Source organism: Zingiber officinale, chromosome 3A (assembly GCF_018446385.1).
Source record: "Zingiber officinale cultivar Zhangliang chromosome 3A, Zo_v1.1, whole genome shotgun sequence".
NCBI lineage: Eukaryota > Viridiplantae > Streptophyta > Magnoliopsida > Zingiberales > Zingiberaceae > Zingiber > Zingiber officinale.
In genome coordinates this window covers 95,174,661-95,192,259 of record NC_055990.1, presented here as the reverse complement: position 1 = coordinate 95,192,259, position 17,599 = coordinate 95,174,661, and positions in this window count along the sequence as shown.

The following is a 17,599-nucleotide window of genomic DNA, read 5'->3' as shown; positions in this document are numbered from 1 at the left end:
TACTTAATCTTAGTTATTCCCCATTAATCACATTAAAAATAGAGGAAAATATTAAAAATAAATTGGAAAAAATATTCTCAGGGTTACATAAATAGTGACAAGTTTTTAGAAGAATTATGAAAATTATTTTTTAAAAATCTGAATTTTTTTATTTAAAAATTAATTTTTTAAAAAAAATAAAAAATGGTTTTAATATTTGAAATTTTTTGAATTTTTTTCACTATTAAACACAATAATCTGTGATAGAATTTTCCTGATAACCATAATTAATATTAGTAAAATTAAATTATTTTATAAAAAAAAACATAATTTTCAAAAAAAATGTTTAAAAATAAATTTTGAGCTCGAAAATTTTTATAATATTTTAATATGTAAAATAGAAATTATTTTGGTAGAAAAAATTTTTCAAAGATTTACTTTTTGAGAATTTTTAATATTAAAAATTAATATTTTGGTAAAAAATTTATAGAAAATTTATTAATTGTCAGAAAATTCTAAAAAAAATTATTATAACAGAGGATGTATTGTCTTATCTCTGGAAAAAATTGAATAAAAAATTTTAAAAGAAAATTTGCACGAAAAAATATTTTTCTAACTGAAGCAATTCCTAGTCTAGCAAATCAATTAATTTTTAAAAAAATTAAACTAGACATAATTTTGGAACTCAATATAGATTTCTTCTATCTACTAGATTGACAAGATATTTTCTAGAAATAAATTTTTATGATATTTTTACAATTAGACTCTTATGATATCTGAAATACTAATTCAGGTTTTGAAAGTTTCTAAAATTTTGAATATGTGAATATGCATTACCCTTTGATAATTGTTCTAATGTTTCTTTTAACTTAGCATTTTTAATTTTTAATTTGTCGAAATCTTCTAATAAATAGGATTTTGCTAAGATTATTTTCATATCTAGGTTTTTTTTCAATTTGTCATTTTTCGTTTTCAGTTTACACATCAACTTAGATATAGATTTTATTTCAAAATATAATTGATCAAGAGATAAAAGACATACCTCACTTACCAAATCGGATCCAAAACTAAATTCTCCACCTTCATCGCTGCATTCTTTTGATGTGGCCCCCCCTTCATCGATGCTAGCTTCCGAGTTACTTGGTTCTTCATGGCTAGCCATCAGTGTCAGTCCAACATACGCTTTTATCTCAGATTCGGATAAAGAACTTTCATACCAAGTGGCCTTGAGATTCTTGTGTTTCGTTCGCCTTGGCCCCTTTATCTTTCTCCTTCTTGAGCTCTGGACAATCATTATTGATGTGTCATTCTTTTTGACAATTGTAGCATCGAACCTTTCATTTGCTCCTTGGATTTTTCTTAGTCTGTATTTCTTTAAACTTGTTAGATTTAAAAAACTTTTTAAACTTTCTTACCATATATGCTTCTTGGTCTGCATTAAGATTTAAGTTTGACTCGGGTTCGTCCTTTTTATTAGCTCTCAGTGTCAGGTTTTGACTTGACTCTTTTTTTGTACCTACACATCTATTCATATAATTCTAATGTTGGAAAAGACCTTCTAGCATACTTACCTCTAGATCTTTTGATATATAATGCACGTCTATGATTGAGGTCCACTCTGGAGTTTTGAGAAAGATGTTGAGTGCATAGCAAACTGAGCCCCAATCAGTTACCATTTCACCAAGATTTTTCAGTCCGATGATCAGCTCCTTGATCTTCACGTGTAGTTGAGCCACCATCTCACCTTTTTCCAAACAAAGGTTTGTTAGATTGCTTCGAAGAATGTCCCATCATATAAGCTTCGCTTCAGATCTGCCTTCATGGAACTCTAGGAATTTCTCCCAGAGATCTTTAGCTGAGGTGTAACTTCCAATGCGGTTGACTTCTTAATGTGGTAATACACTTAATAGCTGGTATTTCACTCTACTGTTAGCTATGAAGTCATTTTGCTCCGTCTTCGTCCAAAGGTATTCTTTTTTTTTATCTCCTTATTGATCATTGGGAACTACAAAATCGTACTTAATTATTAAAAGTATTTCAAAATAAGTTTTTAGAAATACCTACATTCGGCGTTTCCAGTGTGTGAACTCCCCCTTGAACTTTGACGAGTATGGTCCAGCCATCGTCTCCTTACTTTAGTAGGCGATTAGTCCTTCTAGAGCATTTCAGATTTTGATATCAATTGTTGATCCTTTGATGGCCAGCTAGAGAGGAGTGAATAGCTCTGCAGTGAAAACTAAAATACCTTTCTCTTTCTTTTGATGTTGGGTAATAAGAACACTTTAATAAACAAAATTAAACTGCATAAAAGAAAGTACAAGATAAAAACGATTTACTTGGTTTGCAACCAGAGAGGTTGCTAATCCAATGCAAATGAAGCACGTTTACTAAACTCCTTCTTCGACACAAATCAGAAGTGGGGAAACCTTGAACAAAACGTTGATAGCCCAGACAATGAAGAACATAATAGAATATTCGAGTACAGAGAAAGTGTTGTTTTGAAACTAGGTGAACCAGAACTCTATTTATAGTGCTCTGGTCAAGTCTATCCGTTGCTAACATGGTGGACTCTGAGTGCCTGGGTGGTGATCCGGGTGCCTCCAGCATGGCAAATTCTATCTCTCCGCAACTGCTTCGCAACGACGCTAGGATAAAGGTTTATCCATGTTCGAACATTTGGACTAATTCGGGCATCCAGACCATTGCTTACATAGACCTGAAAGTGATCCACAACAACGAGGCGCTTGTTCAGTGCCTTGGTGGTCCGGATTCCTGGACTAGATGTTCTGGGCACCCAGATCAGTCTTCTCCTTGAGCAGTCTTCCACTTCGGCTCCTCATTCATCTGAAGTGTCGGGTGTGTTCTTCTCGCTTCACTGGTGTACTCTTCCATAGCTTCTCGTCCATTGGATACACCGAGTCCGTCGATTTGATTTCCGTGTCATCCTTCTTGTCCGCTGTGTCTTTTGCTTGATTTTTTACGTTCTTAAGTCCATACACACTCAGATGTAAGACATCAAATACACAAAGCCTACCTTAACTTAGTTGACCGCATCAAAAGGAACACAGGGTACTTACAAAAAGAACCTTAGATTATATATATAGATAGAGAGAGCACTGTTAGCTTGCACACTCACTGTGGGCGACCCTGACAAGGTGGGGTGCCCGGATCACTTTCGGCTCCTCCAATCATTTACCTTGTGAGGGTCGCCCACAGTGGGTATGTACCATGGGTTTGAAGGATAAATTTCCTCTATAAAGGGATGTTATGTAGAATTTGAGGGATGTCTTAAGGCAAATGCCTTACGACTTTTTCTATTTATTTGATAATTATAGATTCACTATTTGAGTGCATATTATATGTTTTATTGTCTTAACTTATTTATTGAATGGTCGTAATATAATTCATAGCATGAGAGAATTTGTGATTGGATCACAACTAGTAATTATCTTTACATGTACAATTATGAATATATTGAAATTTCTCTAGTTGTCGAATTGATACATTCGGACATCATCAATTCGGTAAGACTAGCACGGGTTATACTCCTTGGTTCGGCCAAGCAGCTGTTTTCTCACTAGCTGGAGATATTGGGATGTCGAGAATTAAATGTGGATGCTGGTTTTGGTAACTAGTTCATTGGAATGACTCACTGTAAGACTTCATATGGTTCTCTACATATATATAAATATATATTTGAAGTTCTTACTGCAGCACGAGTGCAAGTTTCCTTCGACTTGAGGTATATAAGTCATCTTGGTCATGGAGACTTATAATTTGACATCTTAAGCAAACATATCATTGAGGTGTGGACCTGGGATGATTGGGTATAAGTTGAAGTGCTCGAAGGTGTTTGAATAGCCCACAAAGGATTCACCGCTCCTTGTGAGGAGACGTATACCCTATGGCCACTCATTATGATTATTACTCAAAGTCTTTGGACAAATCATCACATGTTAAGAGTGTGAGACTCTTGTACACATGTATGAGTAATTTGAATCCATAGAACGAGAAAGTATTACTTGGGATAGATGTGACATAGTTAGCCTAGTGCGGACAAGACACATAGACCATGTCCCGAACCAAGTGGGTATAAGACGAGTGAAAGGAACAAGGCATGATTCGCTGTAGTTGCCGAAGGGTTTAGAATTAATTCTAAGATCAACTATGATTTTCCAACTAACTGGGGATCATGATATACCACTAGATGTCACTCATGATCGTTCTATAATTAAGTAGTTAATTATGGATGGCCAAGATAAATCGGGAACCTATTGAATCACACGCACTAACGAATCTCTAAAAGACGTAAAACAAGTTAAAAAAAATTGTATTCTTAAATCATGAGATAAATGTTTGGTTGAACTATACATAAGACAAATATGGAAATATTTATCGCAATGGAAGCGTGGATGAGCCACATCTCTTATAGAAGAGTTGGACCATATTTGGTTTAATCATGAATTAGTCATGAACCAACTCGGTTTAGTTGTCAACCAAACCAAAGGTTAATGGGTTAATTTTTGGTTAAGTGATAATGGGTTGGATTTGGGCTTTCTAATCCAACTCATTAATGAGGGTTTTTGAAAAACCTTAACCCAATTTCTCTTCTCCTCTCCCTCTCTCTTTGTCGTCGCTAACAAGGGGAAGCCCTTCCCCTTGTTGTCGTGACCACCACAAGAGAGAAAACTCTCCCTTATGTGCTTATCTACCTCTTCCTCTTGATCCCTCTTCTTCGCTCATGGCTAGTAACTTCCGAATGAGAGGCTTGTACTCAAGGAGTTGTCTTGAGGAGCTAGGCGTGGATATGAATAGAGCCGAGGTTCGACAACGTCGCTACGGTTAATGCCCTTCTCATTACAGGACATCCGTAAGGTACACCTAGCGTAAATTTACTTTCCGTAAAAATTTAATTATGCGATCATCTTTGCCATGTTGTATCCTTGTATGTGTGTGATGCGTGTGAAGTAATAATTTAGGAATTATTATTGTTTTATTTTCCACTGCGCATGTTTACAAAATGTGTTTTTATACACACCGCATAGGCATATCCCCACAATGGTATCAGAGTTTGATCGTCCTTCAACATGATTGTAAAATTATTTTATGATTCATAATTTGTGTTGTAATTAATTTTGAAATTTTTCTAGAATTATTAAGATTTTTAATTTTTGGAAAGTTTCTTAAACTGTTAGGAAATTCTATTTTTGGAAAGTTTCTAATATAATTTTGAAAAATTAAATTTAAAAATATTCTGTTAATTTAGAAATTATCATTTATGGAATTTTTAAAAATTTTAAGAAAAATTATTTTTTTAAAAAATATATATATAATTTATTAGGTAATATCAAATATGAAAAAAATTCTGAAATTTAAAAAAAATCAAATATGAGATATTCTAAATTAAATTATAGAATTAATCTTTTCTGAAATTTTCAGATTTATAAATTTTTTTTCATTTTTTGAAAGTGTTCTAAATTGTTAGAAAAATACTACATTTAGAAATATTTAAAAACCCATAAAAAATCTAGATATTCTAAATTAAATTATAGAATTAATATTTTTTAAAATTTTCAGATTTAATAAAATATTCTATTTTTGGAAAGTTTCTTAAATTGTGAGAAAATACCAAATTCGGAAAGATTTGAAAAATCACAAAAAATCTAGATTTAAATTATTCTGTAATAAATTAAGAAATGTTAATTATTTATTTCTTAAATGGTTAAGAAATTAATTTGAAATTTTGTTTCTAAAATAATTAAAGATTCTTAATTTATAGAAAGATGATAGATGAGATATGTTAATTAAATTTGGAAATTGATTTCCTAATTTGATTAGATAAATCTTGATTTATTAAAATCAGATTTATAATATATTTTTATTTCCAAAATAGAATTATAACATATGTAAATTTATACCGTAAACATAACATATTATATGTCATGTAGATGCATTAATTATGACATGATTAGATTTTATCATGTGTGTGATGTGATTACATATATGTATAATGTGTTATGCTATGTCATTCGTGTGATGTGTCATGTCATCAATTATATCATGCGTGCAATGTGACATGTCATCATTTATGTCATGCATGTAATGTCATGAAGATAGAATTTTGCATGATGTAGATGAGACATAAATCCCTTACTCAATATTAAAACCTACACCTTCCGTTAATATGGTTAGAACCAGAGTTTAAGTTCTTGTTTGAGTTGTTAGCCAAAGTCAATCTCAACTTGAAATTAAACATGTTCAAACCATAGAGATGCAATCTCATGATTAACGGGTTGATTTTAAACTTGAAACGTTGATTTGTTGTGTCGAAGCCATGATCATGAGGATAGAGGTGAAGTTGGGTGATCTGTATTTGATGTATACTTGTTAATGTGTTAACAACCTGATGTTTATACGAAGATCAATTAGTTGCTAGCATAATATGATAGTTGCATATAAGTGATATGCAATCGGTAAATATGTTATATACTGCTATAGCAAGTCAAGGTTATTCTTATCTATGGTGGATATCAACCCACTTAGAGAAAACCTACTATCTCCCGAATTCAAAATAAGGGTATTTGAATTTGAAAAATAAGCAAACTTTTATGTAAATTGTTTACATAAATAAAATCATGTCTCTTATACATTCTCATTTTTTATTTCTCGGTTAATCATTTAATTATGACTTTTGTTAATCTACGTTCGATTTTGGACTCGAACAAACTGACTAGGTTGAACTTCTTGGACTGGGTTCAAAATTTGAGAATTGTTCTCAAAGCTGAGAAGCTAGTTTATATCCTTGATCAGCCTCTTTCCACCAGTCTTGATGTCAATACAACTACGGACTAACTATTGGCCCTTTAGAAACATAAGAATGATTCTGTACTTGCTACTTGCATCATGCTAGCCGTTATGACTCCTGAATTATAGAAACAACATGAGCATTTGGATGCTTATGATATTGTCTATCATCTTCATGAGCTATTTGATGAGCAAGCTAGATCTGAAAGGTTCGAGGTCTCCAAGCTTCTCTTTTGCTCAAAGATGCAAGAGGGTTTATCTGCGGTACAATACGTATTAAGGATGAATGACTACATAGTGTTGGTTGGTCCTAGGAAGATCGTACAGGTCCCACTGTACAAAAATTTGTACAAGTGTCGAACCTTTCCTAACAACCTATTATGTTCTTTAGAAATTAAATTCGGAATCACAAACGGAACTTAACATTATTGATTCCAAATTTAACTTATTTGTTCTTAATGGTTTAGACTTGGATCGCAAACGGAACTTAACATTATTGATCCAAATCCACCCATATTATAAATTCAATTAAATATCAATTTCAGAAATTGGCTCCCAGGTCAAACATGGCGAGGCACACGACTTTCTTGGGTATGGGAACATCCACCACTACCTCGACAAAGCCTCTTAACGAAATTCAATATTTAATTTCCTAAAATAACATTAAGTTTAACCAAAAAGAACAATCGAATCACAAGATCAAAATAAAATAAAAGAAACACAACTTCGAATATCTAATCCGAAAATCTAGAATCATATGCCTCTTGTGTTTGGAATTCATACAAAGAAAACTAGTATGATGCAGAAAAGTATTACTAGTTATATCTTTCTTTGTATGTAACAACCTCTTGATCTTCTGTTGTATTCCTTTCCTTATCTTGGACGTCGTGTGGGCGACGATCTTCCAAGATGAAACCACCCAAGCCACTTCTTCTTCTCAAGAATCTCTAGCCACCAAGCGATGCCAAAATAGGAAATTTCCTTCTCTTCTTCTTCTCCAAACAACCGACCACCATGTGCTTCTCTTCTTCTTCTTCTTCCTCTCTAAGCAACCAACCACAAGGTTTTCAAAGCCTTGATGCCACCGACACTAAGGAAGCAAAAGAAAAGGAGACAAGAGGAAAGGTGACATCGGCCTAAGAGAAGAAAACAAAAAGAAGGGAAAGAAGTCATGGCCGACCACCAAGGAAAAGGGAGAAGCATAAGGAGAGTCAGCCACACCAAGGAAGAGAGGAGAAAGCCTAAGGGTTATCTCCTATGAGGCACTCTCTCTCTTTCTTTTATAATCCTTGGTCTTGGCAAAAAAAGTAAATTTTAATAACAATTAAAATCTCTCTCTTTTAAATTTCCTATTGTCTATGGCAACAAAAGAAAAGTTTTAAAATTAATCTCTCTCTTTTAACTTTGTAGACAACTACAAAAAAGAAAAGATTAATTAAAACTTCTCTTTTAAATCATGATTACAAAAAAATAAAGTTTTATCAAAAATTAATCTATCTCTTTTAAACATTGTAGACAACTAAAAAAAAGGAAAGATTAATTAAAAACTTCTCTTTTAAAATCATATGGCCAATTATAAAAGAGGAAAATTTTAAAATTTAAAATCTCTCTTTAAAACATAGAAGATATTTAAAAATAAATAAATAAATAAATAAATAAAAATAAAACATCCCTTTTTATAATAGGACCGGCCATATGCTCTAACGTGGACACATCAAGCTTGGTAAGCAAGTTTTTTAAACTTGCTAACAAAACGTTAACAAATCAAAACTTGCTTTTAAATTTCTCAAAACTTCTTCACGTTGACACATCAACGTTGCTAATAAATTTCTCAAAGCTTCAACGTGAGAAGCTCCTCCACGTTGACACATCAACGTTGGTAAAAACTTCTCAAAGCTTCAACATTATTTTTTCAAAGCTTTGCTTTTCAAAACTTCTTCAACGTTTTTTTCAAAGCTTTGCTTTTCAAAGCTCTCAAACGTTGACACATCAGAGTTGAGAACCAACGTTGGATAGCAACGTCAACGTACGGACTAGAAAATGAACTTAAGTGGATACAAGAGATTTTATTGAGGCTACAATAAAGATCGAAAAGAGAAATTAGTTTTAGTTTTTCGATGAAATTAAGTTTCTCATGTTCACCCCGAACACCCAACTTAATTCATCAATAATAATTATACCACTAAAGAATTATTATTGAACTACCGCACCAATCCCAAATTATATTTTGGGCTCCTTCTTACTATAAGTGTTTTAATCTCCCTGTGTTTAAGATGTCGAATGTCCACTAATTAAATGAGTTACTGTAACGACCCGCCTTCTACTACTAGGCTGTAAGGCGAATCGCTACATTACTACTGTGCTGGCTATGCGGAAAACTGATCTAATTTAAGATTTGGCTAAACTATGGTAGTTACCTCTATTAACACTGTGAGAGAGGAATTTCATATTCGACTACCTTCTAGATATTCATAGGTATGCTGGGGAAGTGAAACTGAAGCTTTGGATCGGTCCGTGGAACGATCCACTGGCGCGCACGGGAACGCTGGCTGGATACAATTCTGTGCCTTTCTGGATCGGTCTGCGGACCGATCCAGCAGAGGCTGGATCGGTCGGTACGACCGATCCAGGTGTGTCTGGATCGGTCGGCTGACCGATCCAGGCACCTGGAATTCTCCTCCGAGGTTACTGTATTAAGCTGGATCGGTCGGCTGACCGATCTAGGCACCTGGAAATCTCCTCCGAGGCTACTGTATCGAGCTGGATCGGTCGGCTGACCGATCCAGGAGGATACAGTAGCATACTGTATCTTGCTGGATCGGTCGGCTGACCGATCCAGTGGAGCAGCTCAGACTCTGATCGGTCTGGAGACCGATCAGTGTCTGATTTCACTCGGGAGTTCTGATTTCAGCACTTTGGCATGCCAAAACATCACACAACAGTTCTAACACAATGGAAATACATTCTAGCATGTAAGTACTAATGTTCTAAACATGTTAAGCTAAACAAGACATAGTTACTAAGCTAGAACAATTAGTAACAAGTCTAAAATAAAACTAGACATATTAAGTGCTAAAACAGAAATAAAACGTATAGATCCCCAGGATCTTTATTCCAGACCCCTTGCACACACACATCATCGTAGCATCGCCCTCCAGCCTCCGCTAGTCTACTTTTCTTTTACCGGTATCTGCAGTATAAGAAAAGTAGCATCTGTAAGCTAAAAAGCTTAGTAAGAAACCATCTACCTCACAAAAACATGCAACGATGCAAATATGATTTTAAATCATGCTGTTTAAAACATATGCTGGATATACTGAATAAACTAGCATGACATGGCATAAGAGCATACAATCATGGCATATCAAACAAGCTGAGCATGGCATACTGAAACTAAACATGAATACTGAACTAGTCATGCATATACATCTAACTGGTCATGAACTCAAATCATGAACTTAACTGAGATAATTAATTGAAACTGAAACTAAGTTAGTATTTCTATCACTGATTACATATTTGGAAAACTATATATATAATAGATGAAAATACTAAACATGCTGCTGGGCCCTGGCAACTGTACTTACTATGCGCGCATCCCTACGAGACCCGGGATTGCAAGTTCCGAATCCAGCAGGGTTACTAGGTTATCTGAACCTAGGAACGACTGTGGGAGTCCAGCCCATGGATATCTGATCTGAGTACAGTGCCAACTGAATAAAAGTAAAATACTGAATACTGTTTTATTTTACTTTACTGTTCTAGGTTATTTGAACCTAGAGGCTACTGTGGGAGCCCACCCAATGGATATCTGATCCATATAGCTGTTATAACTGAATAAAATGTTTCTAATACATTTTACATGCTGTTAGGACGCCTACTGGTGCATCCTTCTGAACTGGGCATTCTACCGAATGCTTGGTGTGCACTGAAAGCACATCCTAAAACTGAAAACTGTAAAACTACTGAACTAACGCTAAAACTAACAAGCGAGAGCAATTATACTGCAGGTGAGGGGTTTCTTACCTCAATCGCAAGGTTTTCTTACGATTCTATCCGCTAGGTTTTCCGGAAAACTGCTCCGTTCGACGAACCGCTTACGTCCTCGCGTTCCTCTCGCGGAGAAGAACCTCTTTCGTGTTGGAGTCGTCGCCGGAAGATGATCCGAGAGTCCTTGGGTTTGGGCGCCGAGAGAGGAGGAGGAAGAGGAGTGGGCGGCGATTTTAGGTTTCGGGTGAGGAAAAGCTACGGTGAGAAATAATCTAAAACTTCTCACTTAAATCCTTATTTATTTTTACTAATTAATTCACCCAAAATCAATTATAAATATAATTGATTCCCTCTTCTTCCAGCACGGTCCTGCTGGGTTCAACTGGTTACTAACATTATCCCTTAAACCATAGGTCTAGGGTTCGATTCCCGCTTAGCCCGTTTTCGTTTATATTTATTTTTGCTATTTTCGCTACTCGGAAAATTCCGGAAAAATATCTAAAAATTCCAGAAAAATCATAGAATAATTCTAAAATAGTTTTGAGAATTTTCGGGCGTTACAATCTGTTGGAGGATCGGTGGCCGGCTTGAAGGGGGGTTGGATAGACGGCACCCCCAAATCCTTGCTTCCTATGATGTTAGCGCAGCGGAATACAAACAAACACAAATAGAAAGCTAAACACTAAATACAAGAATGGAAATGCAAACCGCTAACACGTTCGTTTACGTGGTTCGGAGATAACTTGCTCCTACTCCACGGCGTGTCCGTAAGGTGGACGATCCCTCAATCCGTCGGTGGATTAGTCCCCGGCAAACTCCGGCTAGCTCAACCTCCTTGTGGGTGGAGAAACCTCACCACAACTCCAACCAAGAACACTTGGACACAAGAGAACCTTGAGCACTTTGGTGACTACTAATTAGGCTTTAACCAAGTCTAATTTCGTCGCCTTGGCCGGCCATACCAAGCTCCATTATATAGAGCTTGAGAAATCAGCAAGGCTGATTTGCTCGTTACCAGTCGACTGGTCCATGCACCAGTCGACTGGTGCCAGCCAAACGGCACTCCAACGGCTCAGTCGACTGATCCCAGCCATTTCGGGCACAGAATGCTTCTGTGCTCACCACCAGTCGACTGGTCCCAATACCAGTCGACTGGTACAACCCTAAACTTAGGGTTTCCCATCCCGAGTACATTTCACTCGCACTCGGACCCTCACGACTCACTTGACTCTTCTTTGCAGCTTTGACCTCTTGCCTTCAAGCCTACTTCCTTTGGCTCTCGTCCCTCGGATGCATCCAAGCTCGCGGCTTGTCTCCAATGCCATCCTTCGCGTATGCCTCGAAGTCGCTTCCCTCGGCCCTTGTCCTCGCTGCCTTGTCCACAGTCCCTCGGATGCTCCATCCTTCACCGGACCCGAAGCCGTCAACCTGAGTCATATGTCACCTGCAGTCCTGCACAACTCAAGTACACATATCAAATAACAAGGGTAAACCTAACTTAAACCCTTTGCCCAAACACCAAAACACATGATCCCGCGGACCATTGGGATTGCTCCAACAATCTCCCCCTTTTTGGTGTTTGGCAATACATTTAAGTTAGGGAAAACAAATAGCAAATAAACATGCTAAAACAATGGACTTACGATGCCAAGGCTACACACTTGGACTTACTCCGCCGAATGGACTTACATTGCCAAGGCTACACAATTGGCAACCGCCGAAGCAAGTATTGGGACCTATCACAAGGCTCCCCCTACACCTATGCTCCCCAATGAGCTAGGATTTTTACAACGGGCTTTTTAAGAACCTATCCCAAGGCTCCCCCTACACCTATGCTCCCCAATGAGCTAGGATTTTTACAACGGGCTTTTTAAGAACCTATCCCAAGGCTCCCCCTACACAAAGGTACTTTTAGGTTTTCCCAACTAAACCTTACTTCTCCCCCTTTGCCTAACATCCAAAAAGTTCTCCAACAATATCTCAATTGTTGAAAACTTATCATCTAACTGACCCTAAACTCATGTATTAATCCCCCTTGGATCCCATACATCTAGGTGAGTTGACATGGTCAAGAACAGCGCTGAAAAACACTTTCAGGCTGGTATCAGTCGACTGCCCCAAGTGCCAGTCGACTGCCCCCTTCGACACAACCTTACAGAACCATTCTGTGGTCGAAAAACACTGTTACCAGTCGACTGGTATCATCACCAGTCGACTGGTATCGACAAAATGAGCTTACAGAGACATTCTGTGCTCAAAAACACTGTTACCAGTCGACTGGTATCTGTACCAGTCGACTGGTACCCTATTTCTGAAAAAATCAGCCTTTTCAGGCCAACTTCAGAAATGCACCAGAAATTCCCTAGACCTCCAAAAATTCCCAAATTTTGTGGAGAGGTCTATTGTACCCTTGTCTACTTGGGAAAAATACATTACAAAATGTATCTATTACCAATCCCAAGATTGACACAAAATCCAAAACTAACTAAATGGTTCAATTGAACCTTGACCTAAAGTCCTAGTTTTGGCTTCCTTTTGATGTATTTGCCCATACCAACCCACAATGCATCCCTAGCATTGGTTTATATGGCATCTATACATCCAAAACCAATTATCATGCTATATGACCCCAAATGTCATATTTCTTGCATGAAACACAATCCATGTGTGCCAAATCCCTAGGTTTGAGACTCAAATCCATCTCCAAACCATTTGACACACTCCATGGCTCCTCTAGACTCCCAAGTAGAACCCACTTGAGATCCATTGGCCATGGGTCCCAAATTGACTCTTGGAGCTCCCCCTAGAGCTCTTTACCTTAGTCACCTCCCTAGGTGACTCATCTATTGTGACCAAACCACAATGATGTCCCTTAGAAGATCTCCTTATCTTCTTGATCTTGGACACATCATCCTTGCCATAATCATATGCAACCCTAGCATATTTCTTCTCATTGGCTTTAGATGACTCTCCCTTGCCCTCATCATGTGCCACCTTAGCACATGGTCTCCTTTTGACCTTGGAGACACTAGATCGGTATCCCAAACCCGATCTATCATTGTTGGGTTTTTGACTCCCCAACACCATACTTAATCCCTTAGATCCAATAGTGAATCTCTTAAGGAATTTCTCTAAACCATCAAGCTTTGCCTTCAAAGCTTGATTCTCCCTTTCTAGGTTCCTAACCCTAGAGTCAACATGTCCACCTTGGACATTCCTAGACCTACCCTTTCTAGGCATGTGTCTCCCCTTCTTGGGATTAATGCCTTGGGTCTCCATTACCTTCTTCTCCTTAGGTAATGAGAATTTAACTTTCCTAGGTCTATCATTTCTAAATTTATCATGCATAGATTTCCTAGGGTTATGATCCACATTTACCCTATTCCTATCATGATATTTAAATCCAAAATTTTGCATGGGCATATAATGATTAACATTATTTTTCCTAGCATGCATGGAGGAGTTTAAATTTGAATTAACCTTCAAGTTAGAGTATACCTCCCTTACCCTTGAAGCTCCCCCTTGACTCTTGCTTCTCTTCTTCTCCCATTTCTTCAAATGCGCCAACTTCTTGATTTCTTTCTTCTTTGGGCATTTGGTGTGGTAATGACCCCGCTCACCACACGTGAAGCACACTATGTGCCATTTCTTCTCCTTCTTTTGGGCTTCTTTATTCCTACAACCCATGTTAGTATTCAAAATAACTTGATTGGGTTTAGGAGTTACCTTCTTCTTACCCAATGGACATCTATTCTTGTAGTGCCCCTTCTCATTGCACCCGAAGCAAATTATATGGTCTTTTGACTTCACTTCGGTGGAGGTGCTTGCTAGGTTGATTTCCAAGACTTCTTCTTCTTCGCTTGTCTTGGATTGTTCTTCAACCTTTGAGGATGTCTCCTCATCCACACTAGTGGATGGCATTTCTTTATCCTTCTCCTCTTTCTCCTCGGAAGTTGAGTGCTCTTCACCTTCCGATTGCTCCTCCTCTACTTGAGCTTCTTCATCCGTTTCTTCGGATTTTTCTTCTTCTTGTGTATGCATAGGTTCTTCCCATTGAGCCTTCTTTATCTTGCTCCACAAATCGTGAGCATTCTCGTATTTACCTACAAGGCTCATTACGTCATAAGGCAAAATATCAATTAATATAGATATTACCTTGTCGTTTGCCTTTGACCGAGAGGTTTGCTCCTCCGTCCAATGTCGTGGTCGGAGCTTCTTCCCTTTCTTGTCATTCGGGACTTCAAACGGCTCTTTGACCACCATCATGGTGTTCCAATCCGTGTTGAAGAAGACCTCCATCTTCATCATCCAATATGTGATGTCCCATAAGCTTCTACCTTCAAGCTTTGGCGGTTCAATCAAGCCGGTCATCTTTGCTTCCTTGGCGGTTAGTCCAATGGAGAGCGGCCTCGCTCTGATACCACTTGTTGGAGGATCGGTGGCCGGCTTGAAGGGGGGTTGGATAGACGGCAACCCCAAATCCTTGCTTCCTATGATGTTAGCGCAGCGGAATACAAACAAACACAAATAGAAAGCTAAACACTAAATACAAGAATGGAAATGCAAACCGCTAACACGTTCGTTTACGTGGTTCGGAGATAACTTGCTCCTACTCCACAGCGTGTCCGTAAGGTGGACGATCCCTCAATCCGTCGGTGGATTAGTCCCCGGCAAACTCCGGCTAGCTCAACCTCCTTGTGGGTGGAGAAACCTCACCACAACTCCAACCAAGAACACTTGGACACAAGAGAACCTTGAGCACTTTGGTGACTACTAATTAGGCTTTAACCAAGTCTAATTTCGTCGCCTTGGCCGGCCATACCAAGCTCCATTATATAGAGCTTGAGAAATCAGCAAGGCTGATTTGCCCGTTACCAGTCGACTGGTCCATGCACCAGTCGACTGGTGCCAGCCAAACGGCACTCCAACGGCTATCTATCAGTCGACTGGTCTCATGACCAGTCGACTGATCCCAGCCATTTCGGGCACAGAATGCTTCTGTGCTCACCACCAGTCGACTGGTACAACCCTAAACTTAGGGTTCCCATCCCGAGTACATTTCACTCGCACTCGGACCCTCACGACTCACTTGACTCTTCTTTGCAGCTTTGACCTCTTGCCTTCAAGCCTACTTCCTTTGGCTCTCGTCCCTCGGATGCATCCAAGCTCGCGGCTTGTTTCCAATGCCATCCTTCGCGTATGCCTCGAAGTCGCTTCCCTCGGCCCTTGTCCTCGCTGCCTTGTCCACAGTCCCTCGGATGCTCCATCCTTCACCGGACCCGAAGCCGTCAACCTGAGTCATATGTCACCTGCAGTCCTGCACAACTCAAGTACACATATCAAATAACAAGGGTAAACCTAACTTAAACCCTTTGCCCAAACACCAAAACACATGGTCCCGCGGACCATTGGGATTGCTCCAACACAATCCCCCATACCTTATAAAAAGTTTGTCCCCGAACTCAAAACAATTCTGGGTACTTCTGTCTCATGCTGGCCTCTGTCTCCCAAGTCGCCTCTGCTACTGTGTGATTTTGCTAGCTAACTTTGACTAATGGTACTTCCTTGTTCCGTAATTTCTTTACTGCTCGGTCTATTATCTGAATAGGCCGACTGTCATAGCTGAGATCATCACGGACCTGTACCAACTGGGGCTCAATCACCTGGGTGGCGTCTGGAATATGCTTCTTCAGCATGGAGACATGAAATACGTTGTGGACAGCTGACATCTCCTGAGGTAACTCTAGCTCATATGCTACCTTGCCCACTCTCTTCGTGATAAGGTATGGTCCCACATATCTGGGAGCTAGCTTGCCCTTCTTCCCAAAACGCATGACTCCCTTCATGGGAGCTACTCTGAGGAAAACTGTATCCCCAACTGAAAACTCTAGGGGTCTGCGTCGTGTATCGGCATAGCTCTTCTGACGGCTCTGTGCTGTCTCTATCCTCTGGCGAATCTGCTGTATGGCTGCTGTGGTATCTGCTACTAGATCTGTCTGAAGCTCTAGTTCCTTCTGTTCACCACTCTCATACCAGCAGATTGGTGATCTGCACCTCCGCCCATAGAGTGCCTCATAAGGTGTCATGCCGATAGTGGCCTGATAACTGTTGTTGTATGCAAATTCTGCTAGACTCAGATATTTGCACCAACTTCCCTTGAAATCTAGGGCACAAGCCCGGAGCATATCTTCAAGTACCTGATTTACTGACCATCTGTCTGAGGATGGAAAGCTGTGCTGAATTTTAACTGGGTGCCCATAGCTGACTGTACACACTTCCAGAAGTGTGATGTAAATCTGCTGTCTCTGTCTGATATAATGGTTCGTGGGACTCCATGCAGCCTGACTATCTCCTTGAGATACAACTGAGCTAGCTGCTCCATGGAATAGGATATTCTGATAGCTAAGAAGTGGGCTGATTTAGTCAACCTGTCGACTATTACCCAAATGGCATCAAAACCATTCATGGTTCTGGGTAATCCCACTATGAAATCCATAGAGATATCCTCCCACTTCCATTCTGGAATCTGGATCGGCTGCAGAACTCCTCCTGGTCGCTGATGTTCTGCCTTAACCCTCTGGCAGGTTAGACAGATGCTGACGTATCTGGCGATATCTCGCTTCATCCTTGGCCACCAAAATCGTTTCTTTAGATCCTGATACATTTTAGTGGAACCAGGATGCATCGCATAGGGAGTCCTGTGAGCCTCGTCTAGAATCTGTTTTCGTAGTTCCTCCTAATCTGGAACACAAAGTCTGTCACCACAGTACACTACCCCACTGGCGGACACTCTGAACTCTCCACTTTCTGATTCTGCTAACCCTTG